General features: G+C 42.6%; 1 protein-coding gene across 2 annotated transcripts in view; it reads left to right on the forward strand.

The window, feature by feature from the left end:
• Window positions 1-15,499, forward strand: part of Cdk6 (cyclin dependent kinase 6) — a 206,320-nt gene that overhangs the window by 121,095 nt on the left and 69,726 nt on the right. The window lies entirely within an intron of this gene.

Below are 15,499 nucleotides of genomic sequence, written 5' to 3' on the forward strand. Positions count from 1 at the left end.
CTTGTATTTTTAATCAGCTTACCTTTTAATGGTATGTTCTAATAACTAATTACACTAGCAGTTTAACCATTGACTTACTCAAGTTTGGGGCAGAGAGACTGCCTGGAGCTGTGAGAGCGGCCGCCTGCCTGCCTTCCTTGTCAGCCTGCTTTGACTGGGAATAGTCTGCATCTCAGACAGGAAGCTCGCCAGTCCCCCAGTTCAGATGGAAGCAGGTTTCCCAGCCATGTTGAAGCTGGCAAGAAAATAATTCATCTTACATATGTATACAAAAGAAAGATTTCAGTTGCTATTTAAATGCAAAAATAGAATGCTTCAAAAAAAAAGGTGTGGGTATCCTGTGGTTTCTGGAATTGTCCTTGTGGAGAATCACTGAGACACAATCTCTTACGTTCTTTGAAATAGTAGCATGCTTATTTCATAAACCAAAGCCCATATAGGAAAGAGCATTTTCTCCCACCCCATGCAAAAGCTTATAACTGAATGAGGCAAAAAATAAATTAATGACATGAATATTAAGAGGTTACTTATCTATTATAACACTGGGCCACAAGTTGACTAATTAAAAGGAATGCGGGCTGGAAAGCTGCCACAAACCTGCTCCTTTCACTTAGAGGGCCACAGGCTGAAGCCAGTGATTGTGCGTGACAGACCCCGGGGACAATGGTGCCGCGCACAGACCATCAGATGAAGCATGCTCGTCTGAATTACACCAACGACAGGGTGGCCTACAGGCGAACAAAATGGTTAAACAATACATAATCAAGTTTTTACTTGGTATTTCCTGCGAGGCTCTACCAGTTGCCAGGGAGCATACTGTATTTTTTTTTTCCTTTGGCTGTATTAATTGTTGACCATGGTTGGCAGAGCCCCAAACAGGGACAGATAAGGGGGAAAATGGCATCTGGACATTAAAGCCCCAAGTGTGCTGGGGGAGGGGGGCACAAAAATTACAGCATATATCAGGAATTTTCCAGCTAACGATGTGCGGATGTGGTGGTGCAAGGGGAGAGCGCCAGACTGAGCTGGCTTTGTTCGCCGAGAGGCCCCGTAACATTCTTTTTAGCTGTGCATATTTTGTCTTCATTTGTACAGTTCTAACTTTTTACTGTGTGGAAAAGCTCAGTTCCAACTGATTGGGCCTAATAATTCTATGGCAGTAATTAAAGTTCATGAACAACTGTGTTATTAGTTACATACAAGTGGCTTCACAAACTCCCTGTAAGCTGAACAATTTTTTTAAGTGGCACACCATTACTATAAAGGGTGGTGATAATTATTTTCTTTGATTTCACAACAGTTTGGTTTTTTTTTTTTTTAAGGCAGTATTCATTAATGGAGACAAGCAAGAAACAATGTCTTAAAAGCTTTAGGTAGGGGTCAGTCTGAGAGTGATTCTAATGCACATTCTTAGCCTATAAATAAAAAAGTTTCCCTAACTAGCTTGTACCATGGGCATCTGTGATGGAGACCATGTCAGCAGCTGCTTTGGGATTCTATTTTAAAAGGGCATAAATAGTCACTTGCAGAGACTGGGTGATCATGTTGTTTAAAACAAGATCTCACTTGTGCAGGCCAGACTGGCCTCAAGCTGGTGGCAACCCTCCTGCCTCAGCCTCCCAAGTACTGGGATTGCAAGCACAAGCAGCTTTGTGATTTTGTTCTAATTCAGAAACCCAGGGGAAGCTCCCACCAGAACACAGATCCTGTCTTTAAAGGTTGGTTAGCCCGGAGTCTTCACTCTAACAGTAGTGATTGTAGTATTTGTCGAAAGTGAGAGACGAGGCATAGGTTTCTCAGGAACTTCAGGGGGCAGTGGCAGAGGTCTATCTGGAAGCCTGATGACCACCAGCTCAGTGGCCCTGACATGGACTTTGCTCTCCTTAATAATGTGTGCTGAGCATGTCAGGATACAGGCAAAGCACCCAGACCCTGTCTCATAAGAGCCTGTTATTTAAGGGTGTGAAATGTGTCCAGTCCTTAGTGAAAAGCAAGGAATACAGAAAACCATGGCAAACTTTGGCTGTGGGATGTCATCTTCTCTCTGTGAAGCTCTGGGGTGTCTTTGGGCTTCTCAACACATTCTAGCCTGTCTGCATTAGAGCGGAGTATGTTTAGTTAATCATCGTTGAAATTCTGTAGCAGATAGCAAGGAAAAGGTGAAATGTCTGTAATGATAGAGGGGACATAGTTCTTCTTATTGCTGTTAAACATTCCTTGAGAAACTACGGTTTTAATATCTATTTATTTATTTATTTATTATTTATTGGGGGGGCACATGCGCGTGATGAGTGTGTGATCAGAGAACAGCCTTCCCGAGTCCGTCCTCCCCTCCCACCATGAGGATCCCGTGGATCAAACTCAGGTCATCAGGCTCGGCAGGATCAAGCACCTCCACCCACTGAGCCATCTATCTTTCCAGCCCTGATAACTCTCTTCAGAAGCATTTAAGACCCAGTTATTAGTCCAGGGAATCTGTCAAACAGTACCTCTCAAATGGCGAGCGAGATGGAGTGAGCTACATGATGCAGGTGCATTATGATGGACAGGTGCCGCTCGGAAGCCAGAGCCACACGGCATGAGGAAGCTGGTCTCCTCACTGCCTCCTCTGGACTGGGAGAGTTTCCACAGGACTCCTCTCGTGACGTGGACATGCCAATTCCATCTCCTGGTGTGTCTCCCTTTCTGTCCCTCACTAAAGGTGTGGCTGCATTGTTGATGATCAATGTGTAGACTCCAAACTTCTTCAGATTCCCAGAACTCCTCAACCAAAACAAAGTCTCTGTTTCAATAGGAATGAATCCCTGACATCATATTTCCTCTTCTTTTCAAAGTAAATCTTAACATCCTGAAGACATTTTGTAATTAAATATTATTCCTTTTGTCTTGTCTTCATGTTATTATTTTTATAGCTTCTTTTGAATAATGTATTTGAGACTAAAAATTGTATGTGTGTTCTCATGAGATCTTTGCTTCTTAACATTAGGAATAAAAAATCTTTTACACTAGAATAACAGTAATAAGACAGATGTAGTCAGCTTTGCTTTACAGGAAAATTACATTTTCAGTTGACAAGGCATTTTCTCTTCTGCTGCTTTTTAACGATTTAGCCTGTCTTTAATTTTAAACACTGTTCTTCTAGTTATATCCCAATAGGAAGCCCCGCTGTAGCTTGGCTTCCCATTGGCTAGCTGGGGAAAGGGCATTTCTGCATAAATTGGATGCTTCCTTCTCCCCTGGAGACCAGATACACTCATGTTTCCCAGCCCCCTGCTTTGTAAGCTTGAGGCCATAGCCTGAAGCTGGAAACTGTCACTTTGTAGAACACCGCACACTTCGAAATCCAGATCCAGGGGCCCCTAACTTGCTCGTGGGTCTGAGGGCAGAGTTAATACATGCTTTCTTCCTAATCCAGTGTTTCTGTGTCGCTCCCGCTGAAATCAGAAACCGATGTTCCTGCGAGGTGTCCTTCAAAGGAAGGTATTTCCTTTGTGTGGCTCCAGGGCACACAGAACCCAAGGGGTTAACCTGAGAGCCGCTTTGAAAGCAGGCGAAGGTCACTGCCGGCAGGAGCAAAGACTTTTAAAGCCTGCCTTCCCGACCCAGGGGATTGTAAACATTGGCTGGCTGCCACTGCGTCCCATAGCACAGAACTTCGTGCTCCACGCTCACGCGCTCACGGTTCTGCTCTTTCATGGACAGCAAAGCCTGCTGCTGCTGCTGCTGCTGCTGCTGCTGCTGCTGCTAGCCCACAGCCCAGAGCAAGTCTCTGTCCCTAAGAGAACCGGAGGAGTCCTGCTCTGCAGAATTCAGAAGTGCATGCCTGTAAAGCTGTACTTCCCGTGCAGCCATGCTGTTTGCTGCTGGCAGTCTGACTTTAAGTCCAGAGAATGTGTAGAACGCCCGTCAGATTCCACAAGAGCTGTGTATTACCTGCCATTTGTTAGTAACTAGCAATAATGCCCGTATCTCTTTGTCCCCTGGCTCAGTCCAGGACTCTCAGATATAAAAGCTGGCAACGAGAAAGCCCCTTCTGCCTTGCTTCTTGTGTTCTCTTTTTAATCAGAGTTCCTTGATCACCAACAAAGGAATGAGGCTTTGTGTGTAAAATTTAAATAAAGTTGCTGTAGTCTCCAGATCATGGTTATTTGGTGAAAAGGAACCAAGGAGATCTGGGCAGGATGTACCAATTTATGTCTACTTCAGAAGTCTGTGGTCCTTCCATCATTGATCCAGTTTCATTAGAAGAGAATGGAATTCTCAGAGAGATGTGTGGCTTGAGTTTCTCCCACTTAACTGTTTAAAATGTTGTAGAAAGTCGTTATTCGGTCTCTACGAAACTTTATGGAATTCCAGGTATTTCACGTACTATTTTTCCCCTCCGTAGTTTCTGAAGCCAGGAACAGATGATTCACCTCCATAGACCCAGGCAGTCCAGCAAGCAGGGTAGAAAAGCATACCCCATATCGTTCCATTTTGTTACTATCTTTTTGTGTCTGTATTTTAGGGGCAAACATATAAGGTCTTGATATGACTTCTGTGAGCATATTTTATAGTAAATTTGAATGTCTACCTGTAAGAACTTTATCACTTACACATATTCCTGTTAAGCAGAAGTGTTGAATTCTGGAAAAAAAAAAAAATAGACGATGGACTATCACTCCTAAGGGTACCACACAGACATGTAGCCATGACCATCACTCATCAGGGCACCACACAGACACATAGCCATGATTGCTCTCTAACCTTTCATTGCACCTGGTAAGATTCGTGAATTTGCCTTTCCCCTCAATCTAAATGACCCTTAAAGGTTTTTCAGCGTCTTCTGGGATTATAGTTTTGTTTGATGGAATCACAGATTTTCTTGGGTCCTTACTAATACCCTATAGATCAAAGTTGTTTCTTTAAATGTCCAGTTCCTGAGAATGTCACCAATATCATGTATTGGTACATAGTACAGTGTCCAGATGTGGTCACTGAGCATGTAAATAAAATTTTTGAAACAAGAGTCTCTCTGTGTAGCCCTGGCTGTCCTGGAACTTTTATAAAGACCAGGCTGGCCCTAACTCACAGAGATTGTCCTGCCTCTCCCTCCCAAGTACTGGGATTAAAGGTGTGCACCCTCATACTCAGCTTGTGAATCTTATTCTTAATTATAGGATTCGGTTGTTGAAAGGACTACAGTAATAAAGGTTTGTGGTTTCATAACTGTATATTTTTGGAAGCAGTGGCCCAATGATAACAAAATTACCCTTTTCAAGATAAATATATAGCAATTGTTTATAACAAACATAGACTGGTGTATCTGGAAAGAAAAATGTAGTTTTCAGGCCTGAAAGATGGCCCAGCAGGTATAAGCAGCTGCCACACACACCTAATAACCTGACCTCAGTCTTCAGATCTCACAGTAGATCAGAGAGCTGACTCCTGAAAGAGACCGTGATGTCCACACACATGCATACTGTCACACAGCACACATACACACAAACCTTATTTTCTAAATCTCAGTCTAGAATTCTCTCCCTCAGTCCATCTGCTGCTGCTGTTCCTTTACATGGGATGATGTTCCCTAGTGACCAAAGGTAAGATGAATAGATGGCTGGTGGGCACACCTCAGCAGGTAGCGATATTGTTGTAAATGTGAGCAGATAGTTTATCCACTGAGCACGTGGTAATGCTTGATTGATCCTCAGGCCCTGGTGACTAACATTTCAAGATACCTCAGATTCACTATTTGCATCTCACAACTTCTCTAATGCCCACTGGACATGTGGCATTACATTACAATAGTTAACTCTATTCAGAGCTATAACAGTATGCCAAAGCTGTTCACAGAGGCTAATTCATAGCACTAACTGCTTTTATGACTAAATGAGACTGAATATAAATAATACAGCCTTCAGTGCAAAGAGGAACAAAAAAAAACGAATTCTTTCAAATAAGCATCTACTGCATTTAAATAGTTTTAAAGGACCAATGGAAAATGTGTGTGTGTGTGTGTGTGTGTGTGTGTGTGTGTATTCATTATGGAAAGTAATGATATTTAAATGTATGTTAAATTAATTTTAATGATTTAATCAAATGATTAGACATGAAAAGTTTTAAATAAAAATATTGAACAGGAAAATAGACCTGAGACATGTTCCCTCATAAAGAATAACAAAAACAATCGTTTGGCAAAACTGACCAGAGAAACAGAAAGTGTTATAGGCACATCGGAGTGCTTTGCTACTGGGTGGGAGAGCTTTTAGAAGAACCTAGGGCTAAGGAGAAGGCTCATACAGGTTGGGAAGAAGTACGGATTGGGTTCTCTGTAGACCCAGCTTTTTCCTCACCCTTCCTTGTTGGAGAGTTTTCTTTCTACTAAGCTGGGTAAGAAAAAATAAATATCTGTCTTATATATTTTGTAGTTTCACTTACAAGCAACAGACCAGGGAAAATATACCTGATAAAGATAAAAGGTAGTTTGGAATCATATAAAATAAATATTTATAATTTTTAGTTCATTTTAAGTCACTGTTATCTATCAGTATTCCTGTGCTAGATATAAGAACTTAGTGTTGAGGTGTGTGTGTGTGTGTGTGTGTGTGTGTGTGTGTGTGTGAAAAGACATGGATTGTCTTGATAGGTTAGTAGCTTGGGAGGTGACTCGAGTGTGGCAAAAAGAAGGGAGGAAGAGGAAGAAGAGAGAGAAAATGCAGAAGGAAGCCAGCAGGAAAAGGGAGGAAGGGCACAGGAACAGGAAAGGGGGTGGAGAGGTGGCTCAGCAGCTAAGAGTGCATAGTGCTCTGTAAGAGGGCCCGAGTGATTCCCACCATCCACATTCAGGGCCTCATAACTGCCAGGAACTCCAGCGCCAGGGCACCTGCATCTCTGCACAGTAAAGAGCAATTATGACAAAATATTGCTAATGTACCACATCAACCTGCTTTTCATTATTAAGAATTTCCTCTCATGAGGTAAATCCCAAAGACATTGCCCTTTTGGTTTTATTTGAAAGTGATTTTTTTTGTATCACTCCTAAGATTTGGAATCCCAAGATAGTGGCATCCATTCTCGAGCTCAGAAAAATACTGATTGTGATGTATGGACTTATCTTTGTCATAAAACAGGCTCTGGTTTGGTGATAGGTCTGGTTGATTAGCACTACCAGAGTTCCTTCCCATTAGTGTCACTTAGGTAGATTTCACTCCAGGTCTGTTTTGGTCCAGAAGTTACTGATGGGAGTGTCAGGCTCTTGGTACCTTGGGTCTCACTGGAGAATCTGTTCGTTTGCTCAGCGACTGCTTCTTACACTTCTACATTTATGTAATGAATCTTTATAGCATGAATTACATGTCTGTATTTGAAAAATGTATCTGCACACAAGTTTCCCTTATGTTAAAGCCCTACACTCAGGAAGCCCTACATTTCTCTGTATCTACCTGAGGCTTTTCTTTGAAGCAATTTACTCCCTCTACTGGCTCAAACTTTGAAATGAAAGTATGTGAAAATGTAGTTCTGATGAGGAATCATGCTTGCTTATGTCCTTTGTGTTAGAGTTTTTCCAAGGTATAAAATTAAACTCTAAGCTCAAGAATCCAAGAGATATTCTAGAATTCTTTTGAGAACAATAATGCAATTCTGACACTAGCAATGATTTGAAAATTAAGAAAGTCTGGTGTGTAGATTTAGGGTATATAGTAGGTGCTCAATAAATATTTATTAGTTTCTTGGATGCGGTCATACTTTGTTATACATAGATTATGGGTATTTCGTTATAGAAGCTTTAAGTCAGGCATTCTATTTAATGAGTCATCTGTGTTTCCATGACACTTTCTCAATGCTTTCTTACAACTCCAGCCACACCGTGTTAGTAATATTCCTTGGGCTATGAACTCTTACAGGACATGCCTGGTCTAGTACTTGTCTTTATGGTCTGTCTCTGTCATGGCAGACTGGTTATCCACTGAATGTTGTTGACCTTCAACATTGCATTATAAGTATCTTCCAGATGGGGTACAACAGACAGAAAGCTCAGGTAATTAGAATTCTTTACAGTCTACTTTTATCATGAAGAATTGAATAACCCTTACCTAACATGAGACTGTTAGAACAGAAATAGTAGTTAACATGGAGCAAGGTGTGGTTGCCATCTACATCTGTTCTAACATGGGATGGTAATAGGCAGTGGCAGCTATGCCGAAGTTGAAGGGCACTTTATAGGCAGATTTTCATACGTGCGTGTGTGTGTGTGTGTGTGTGTGTGTGTGTGTGTGTGTGTGTGTGTGTGTCTTAATTTTTTAAAGACAATATATTTGGTCTTATATTTCTGAAATATGTTAGTTAAAAATGTCAAGTTGCATGTGTAGAAACATTCTTACACACCTAGCCCTGCACATGCTCATAGATTGGTGCTTTATAAAGCATTTTCCCGGGAATATTTAGCTCTGCAAAACAGAAATAGATGTGAGATGAGAGAGATATGATTCAGTTTGGTGAATGCCCAGTTCTTTGGTTTCTTCCTAACTGCAGGGTTTCCCACACCCTTTAATTGTTATTGTGAAATGTGGATTTAAAGAAGGGAGATTCAATATCCAGATTTGATGCTTTGGACTTTTTATAAACTCACTGTAGGCAATGGCTAAGCTCTTTTGGGAAACAGGAGTGTACATAGTCAAGACTTCAGAGTGTAGCCAAATGGGCCCCTCTACATCTCTGAAATACCACCAGCATTCCTCTATGATGGGAAGTGTCTTCATTGGTAGAAAATATTGATGGAGCTGCCTTGAGTTCATTTCTTTTTTAAATCATCTGACAAGCCTCACAGATCTGTGTTTAACTTGAAATGCTGAACCTTGATGATGCAGGAATACTGGGTCATGGTTTCCTTGCCATGTTTCTTGGTAAATATTTTCTTTTTTTTACATTTTTTTATTATTAAGAAATTTTCTGTTCATTTTACATACCAACCACAGGTGCCCCTCTCCTCCCCCCCCCCGGCCCACCCCCCACTCCCACCTTCTCCAAGGCAGGACTTCCATGGGGAGTCAGCAGAGCCTGGTACATTCACTTGAGGCAGGTCCAAGCCCCGCCCCCTGACCCAAAGCTGTGTTAGGTGTCTCAGCACAGGCGCTGGGCTCCGAAAAGCCCGCTCATGCACCAGGGATGGCTGATCCCACTGCCAAGTCAGGCTAAACAGCTGCCTTGCCTCTGCAGACATACTAGATCATGGTTTCCTTGCCACGTTTCTTGATCAATATTTTCTTTTAACCAGTCCACTCTAAATACCATGAAGACAGAAGCCATGCTGTAGAATTCACTACCACAGAGTGTCAGACATTGAGTAGCACTCTGAAAATATTCAGTGACTAAATGAAGTCATCATAATCATTCTGCATTCATAAACATGGGGAAATGGTACTGTGTGTGCAAAGGATGTAACCCTAGAGTACTCAGCTTGGTGGTTGCCTTGGTTCCCCACATTCAGATTCCATGCCTTGGTGGATAAGGGCTCACTACCAATGGAAAAATAGCAATGTGACCTCTTTAGAGGGAAATGGAACAAGAGGATCCAGTAACCTCAGATTTGACCTTAGCTAAACTTCAGGGATATATTTTAGATTTTTTTTTTTTTTGTCTGTAGAAGAAATCCAGTAAAACTAATGTTTAACATCTAAAACTTTTAAATTACTGATGTCTACACAAACATTTCAAAATAATTTTTAGTTTAATTCTCTATTCAATGCCCAAAGTGTCTAAAAACCATATAAATACAGAGAAAACCATGACAGATATTTGAAAGAGTTGGGAGTTCGGTAAAATATACAGAAAGGACAAAAGTGAGGAATCTGACATTTTCAGGTTGTCTTAGAACTGTTGGGTCAAGTGTGAGTAAGAATGTTGGACACCACTGTTGCACCATTACAAAAAGAGTCTAGTTAGCTAGTTTATAAACCCACATCGTTGGGTGTGGTTGCACATGCCTTCAGTCTCCACTGTTCAGGAGGTGTGAAGAGGCTGGCTGGAGCAACCTACCGTTTGGAGACTAGCCTGGGCAATATGGTAAAGCTAGAGGGGAGGGGAGGAAGGAGGAGAGACAATAAATCCAAACTTAGAGTGTTACAGTTTTACAGACTGGTTGCTCAGAAATACAGGCAGTTGCAGTCCACACTAACGTGAATGGCTGGCAATGCTGAGTGGGGTAGGATGCATAGAAAATGAAACTCACACATCACTGGAGGAAGGGGGTACAGTGGTCTGATGGCTAGCAAAACTGGTAGTGTTTACTAAGTACTGGCCTCCTTTTTATGTGCACCCGAGAGAATGAGTGCCCATGTCCAGCAAGGGAAACACAGAAAGACATTTAAAAGATGTTCATGCTCTGTACCGAAATCTGTAGACACCCATCAACAGGGGGTTAAAAAAAAAAGACTAAATTCTGCCCTGTCGGCACAGTGGGACAGAAGCCTGACATGGGCAGTCTCCACATGCCATGTTGAGCAATGAACCATGCACAGTGGTGTCCATACACCTCATGGTCCTTCAGATGACGTTCAAGCAAAATGAGTCCAGGAGGCCAGGCTCCCCTAAGTGTACTTGGAAGGTCCCGGGAGGAAGTTTTATGGGGATGTAAATCCTAGATGCTCTGTTCTAAGAGGTGATTTCATAGATTTAGAACATACCTCGTCCGTGTGAATAGTTGTGTATACCTAAACGTTATTCAGTAAATTAATCTTAGATGAATACAAATATATATATAAATAAACTGATGCTAACAGTGGCTAAAATTTAATTTTTTCTTTACAAGAGGCCTTTGTTTGGTTGATTTGGTTTGGTTTTTTGAGACGAGATGTCAAAACCTGGCTGGGCTATAACTTGGCTATGTAGACCAGGCTAGGGTCAAACTGATAGCAATCCTCTTGCCTCTGCCTCCTGGGAGCAGAGATTACAGGCGTGTGCTAACGGCCCACATACAGAAATTTTCTTTACGATTACAAAATGGATTTTGTTGCCATATTTGTGAATCCAGAACATTTTTCATAACTTCATTAATAACCTCAAGAAAGACTATTTTTCCTCTCCCTGGCTTGGTTTGTTGTTCTTTTCTGGTTTTTATTATTGTTGTTGTTGCTGCTGTTGCTGTTGCTATTGTTTGGTTTTGTTTATTTGATTTTGAATTTGTAGGGGTGGGGGAGAGCATTTTTGGAGAGGTATTTCTAATGATCATACATTTGACAGCTTTTTAGTGGCTGCTATATGTCACATATAATAGCAAGTGACAGAGTTTGGATCTCAGATAACCCTAGAGCAGTGGTTTTCGACCTGTGGGCCACAACCATTCTTTCACAGGGGTCGCGTATGAAATATCCTGTGTATCAGATATCTGCATTAGGGTTCATAACAGTAGCAAAACTGTAGTTCTGAAGTGACAGTGGACATAATTTTATGGTTGGGGGTCACACATGAGGTGTGTTAACTGTATTAAAGGGTCACAGCATTAGGAAGGTTGAGAACCAGTGCTCTAGAGGCAGTGTTAAAGATTGGTCTCCAGGGTGGGATTCCTGGGAAGCTCTGGAACCTTCAGGAGGTAGTCTTCAGGTTATGGGGGGCATGCCGTTGGGAGTGATTGTGACCTCATCCACCTTCTACCTCTTTTTGCTCCTTGGTTCTTAAATGTGAGCAGTTTGCTGCTCCACATGCTCCTGCCCATGACATTGCCTCACCACTGGCCCAAAGGAGGAGGGCCAGCCTATCATGGACTAGAACCCCCAAAACTGTAATAAACCTTTTCTCTCATAACTTGATTGTCTCAAGTATTGTGTTGTAGTAGCAGAAAGCCGGGCACACAAGTACTGGGGATCTGAAAGTAACTAAGGTCATTCTAGTATTCGGTTCTGTGGGGTAACAGAGGTGGAAGTCAATTTTTGTGGTCACACCACATATCAGAGCAGGGCCTGAGAGAGGTATACTGTGGGAATATAGAGCAGGGAACTGTTACTTCTTTCAGAAGGTTCCAGAAGACTCAGGGTATCACTAGGCCCTACTTCTGACACCTATGAGGGTTCCCATATATTAAGTATCCACAGTGATATTTAAGATAATGTTTCATCTCCTGGAAGAGAAACAATACTCTGTATTCTTCATGCTTCCTTAGACACCACTGTAATCACGTCTCCAACCACCAGCTTTAAGGATAAAGAAACTATCTGCCGCAGATTTCTAGAAAGCAGCAGCATTCTCTGAAATGTTTGTAAATGGAAAGGTCTTTTCTTTGAATTGGCTGTGAGGCATGAACTTGGACGGGTGCTCTTCCCTTCCTGCTCTGTTTGCATGCAGCAACCACTGTGCCCTAAGCACAGTGCAGCTGGAGCTCCGTCCGGGTCTAGGTGAGAAACCTGCTGTTGCCTTTTATGTTCACACATGTCTCTCTCCCGATAGCGGATGTACCTAGAAATACTTTGTGAAGTCCTTGGTATTCGTGTGGTTCTTCCTAGAAACTGAGACAAGTTCGAGAAGCATTGCAGCCCATTAGCAATAAGTGAATTCACATTTCTGCAATTATCTATTAGTGGATTTCTTCTCAGTTATCCTCTCCTCCTCTCTGCTTACAGAAGATATATACGAAGAATTTTCATTCTAAAGATGTTTTAAATATGATAAGGATAGAATAGTGTTTAATTTCCTCTTCTGTATTTTGTGAATGACTAAGGATATGTATTACCCATCAGGCCTTTTTTGTTTGTTTGTTTGTTTTAGCTACTTTCAAATCAGATAGTAAATTCACACTGCTAGCATTATATCCATAAAATTATATTATGTTCTGGAAACTTCTTAAGCCTAAAGATTTGGTTGGTTGCTGGGGGAGGAGTTTAGTTTGGGCTAAGAATTATGTTATAAAATGGTAGGCAGTGGTAGTCGGGCTTCCAAGCTGTGTTCTTCTTCGCCTGTTCCTACAACTCCAGCCATGTTGTCAGATCTGTAAATGGGTGAGGGGTGAGTCTGCGGAAGAGCCTGACTGGAGGAACTGGTGGGTGACTTCATTTGCAGAGGTGGAAGTGGAAAAGGAGAATAAGGCCGGGGGGGAGGCTAGTGGCGGAGTCAAGGATCAGCAGAAGCATGCCCACCACACCAGGCTCCTGGCCTCTATCCAGGACCCAGCCACTTGCTCATCCATGACACTAATGTGCCCACGGCAACCATTTTAGTGAAAACCTTTCAGGTATCATCATAGGGAAACATCTTGTTCTTCTCAGATTTCTGGTAAACCTACACTGCTCTAGAAATGTTGATCGTTAAAAAATAAAAAAGCATTGTTTTAAAGTGATAACTAAACAAAAGACCTAAAACAATACTCCTGTGTAGCTAGAGTTTTCCTGGTCCTGCCTGGCCCACGGTCAGGACAAATCTCTCTCACCCGCCAGTCCCGCAGCCACTCAGACCCAACCGAGTAAACACACAGAGACTTACATTGCTTACAAACTGTATGGCCTCATCAGGCTTCTTGCTCTCTGTTCTTATGTCTTAAATCAACCCATATCTATTAGTCTATAAGTTGCCACATGGCTCGTAGCTTACCAGTATCTTAACATCTTCTCATGGCGGCAGCTGGCAGCGTCTCTGTCTCAGCCTTCCACTTCCCACAATTCTCCTCTCTCTTTGTCCCGCCTATCCTTCCTGCCTGGCTACTGGCCAATCAGTGTTTTATTTGTCAATCAATCATCCACAGCACATCTGAACCAGCAACCCCAGCTTACTGGAAACACGACAGGAGGGTCACTGCAAGTTCCAGGCCAGCCTGGGCTACATAGAAAGTTCTAGGCTAGCCAGGGCTATATACTCAAGATCCTGTCTCAAGAGAAAAAAAAAATCAAAATAGGCCTGAGAATAGATGTTAGTGGTACAGTACTTAGCATGTGTGAGGCCCTGGGTTCAGTTCCTGGCGACCATTCTCCCTCCCCCAAGGGAAGGAAGGTCGGAAGTCAGTGAGCACACAGGAAGAATGAGGTCCCAGGCCTGCTTCAGTCCCGGCACGGCCACTCACCAACTCCTCGCTCATGGACTCTCTGTCCACCTGCTCTTACCTGTTCCTGCAAGTGGTCAGTGGTGCTCACCCAAGCCTTCACCTGAAGATGATGTAAAATACGAGGTGGTTAGTCCAACACAGAACTCGACATCCGCTCTGCTTCACACAGGCCTCCTTTCTCTTTTTCCCTAGCTCCTTCTTTACCCTGAGATAAGATTGGAGGGAAAAAAGAAGAAGCTTCAGAGAAAGGTCATAAAATCCCACAGTCGTCCATCCTGATACTTGACAGTTCCTGTCAGAAAACCAATCCTCCTGGCTGCCTCCGATTCCCAGTGCTGTGGTCTGAGTCCTCTGTTTTGTTCTCCGCTCCTGTTTGCACTTTCGATCTTGTCAGATGAACAGCGTGAGACATCCTAATCTTCAGAAGCATTCTTCCTCTATTTCTTTCCTTTAACATTTGACCCCAAATAACCAGAGTGCTCTGTGCCTGCATCCATTTCTGGTAGCCCGGGTTCGTTGGAAAGTACAGGGCTAGTTCTCTTTTGCTGTGTACACCTCTATGACAGATGTAGATGGGAAACTGATGCTGTGCAGCCGGCCACACCTTGGTGGCTCCTTCCCATCTAAGGAAGGCTGTACCCATGGAGTTCAAGGATGTTGAAGAGTGTGTACCCGGACTTAGTTTACAACTGTGCTTGCAATCCCCCCCTCATTTCCACAGGCCACATAGCCTTCTGGAACTCAGGAAGTTGTTTTGCATACAGCCTGTGTAAAGATGAGCACAGTGTGAAGGGGTAGGAAGGCCCGGACTGCAGAGGCATTTGTCTCCATAACAAAAATAAATCATGTTTAACAATTCTCTTTGAAGTCCCGGTAATTATGTGGCCTCCCAAAGCATATAGATTTCCTTAAGAGTTAAAGCAGCTTTTCAGAGGAAGTGATGAGCTACATAGCCTGCCATATCCTGTGTTCAGAATAATTTTCATTTCTCCTTATCTGTGAAGGTTGAAGGAATGTCTGCAAATATTTGCTTGGTTTCCATGGTGAAGGCAGAGGGCGATCAAGTGGTGATTGTTTATTGTCAAAATCAAAGCGAGGCCATATTATATTTTTGCAAAGAGGATGAATTTGTTGCTTGAAACATAATAGACACTTAGCAAGTTGTGACTGTTTTAAGTTTCACTAGTTCAAGAGGAAATTTAAATAATGCAGCTTAAAGGAAAACATGAGCCTGTCAGGCCTTTTAGAACTTAATTTAAAAAATAAAGTGGCCCTGGCACTTTATTAAAAAGTCATCTGATGATTAGAGAGAGTGTTGGTGGAGGGTCTGGGGATACAGCCCTGCTCCATACCCCATGTCCTGCCCTGGCTTGCCCTTCCTAACTCTGGAACCTTCCATTCTGCTCTCTGCTAGCTACTCAGACGTTTGTTAGGACAGACATGCACTTTATACCTGCGATGTACATTACTCTGCAAGGGGCTGGGTTTGAAAAG

The sequence above is a fragment of the Peromyscus maniculatus genome, chromosome 3 (genome assembly GCF_049852395.1).
Source record: "Peromyscus maniculatus bairdii isolate BWxNUB_F1_BW_parent chromosome 3, HU_Pman_BW_mat_3.1, whole genome shotgun sequence".
In the NCBI taxonomy this organism is placed as follows: Eukaryota; Metazoa; Chordata; class Mammalia; order Rodentia; family Cricetidae; genus Peromyscus; species Peromyscus maniculatus.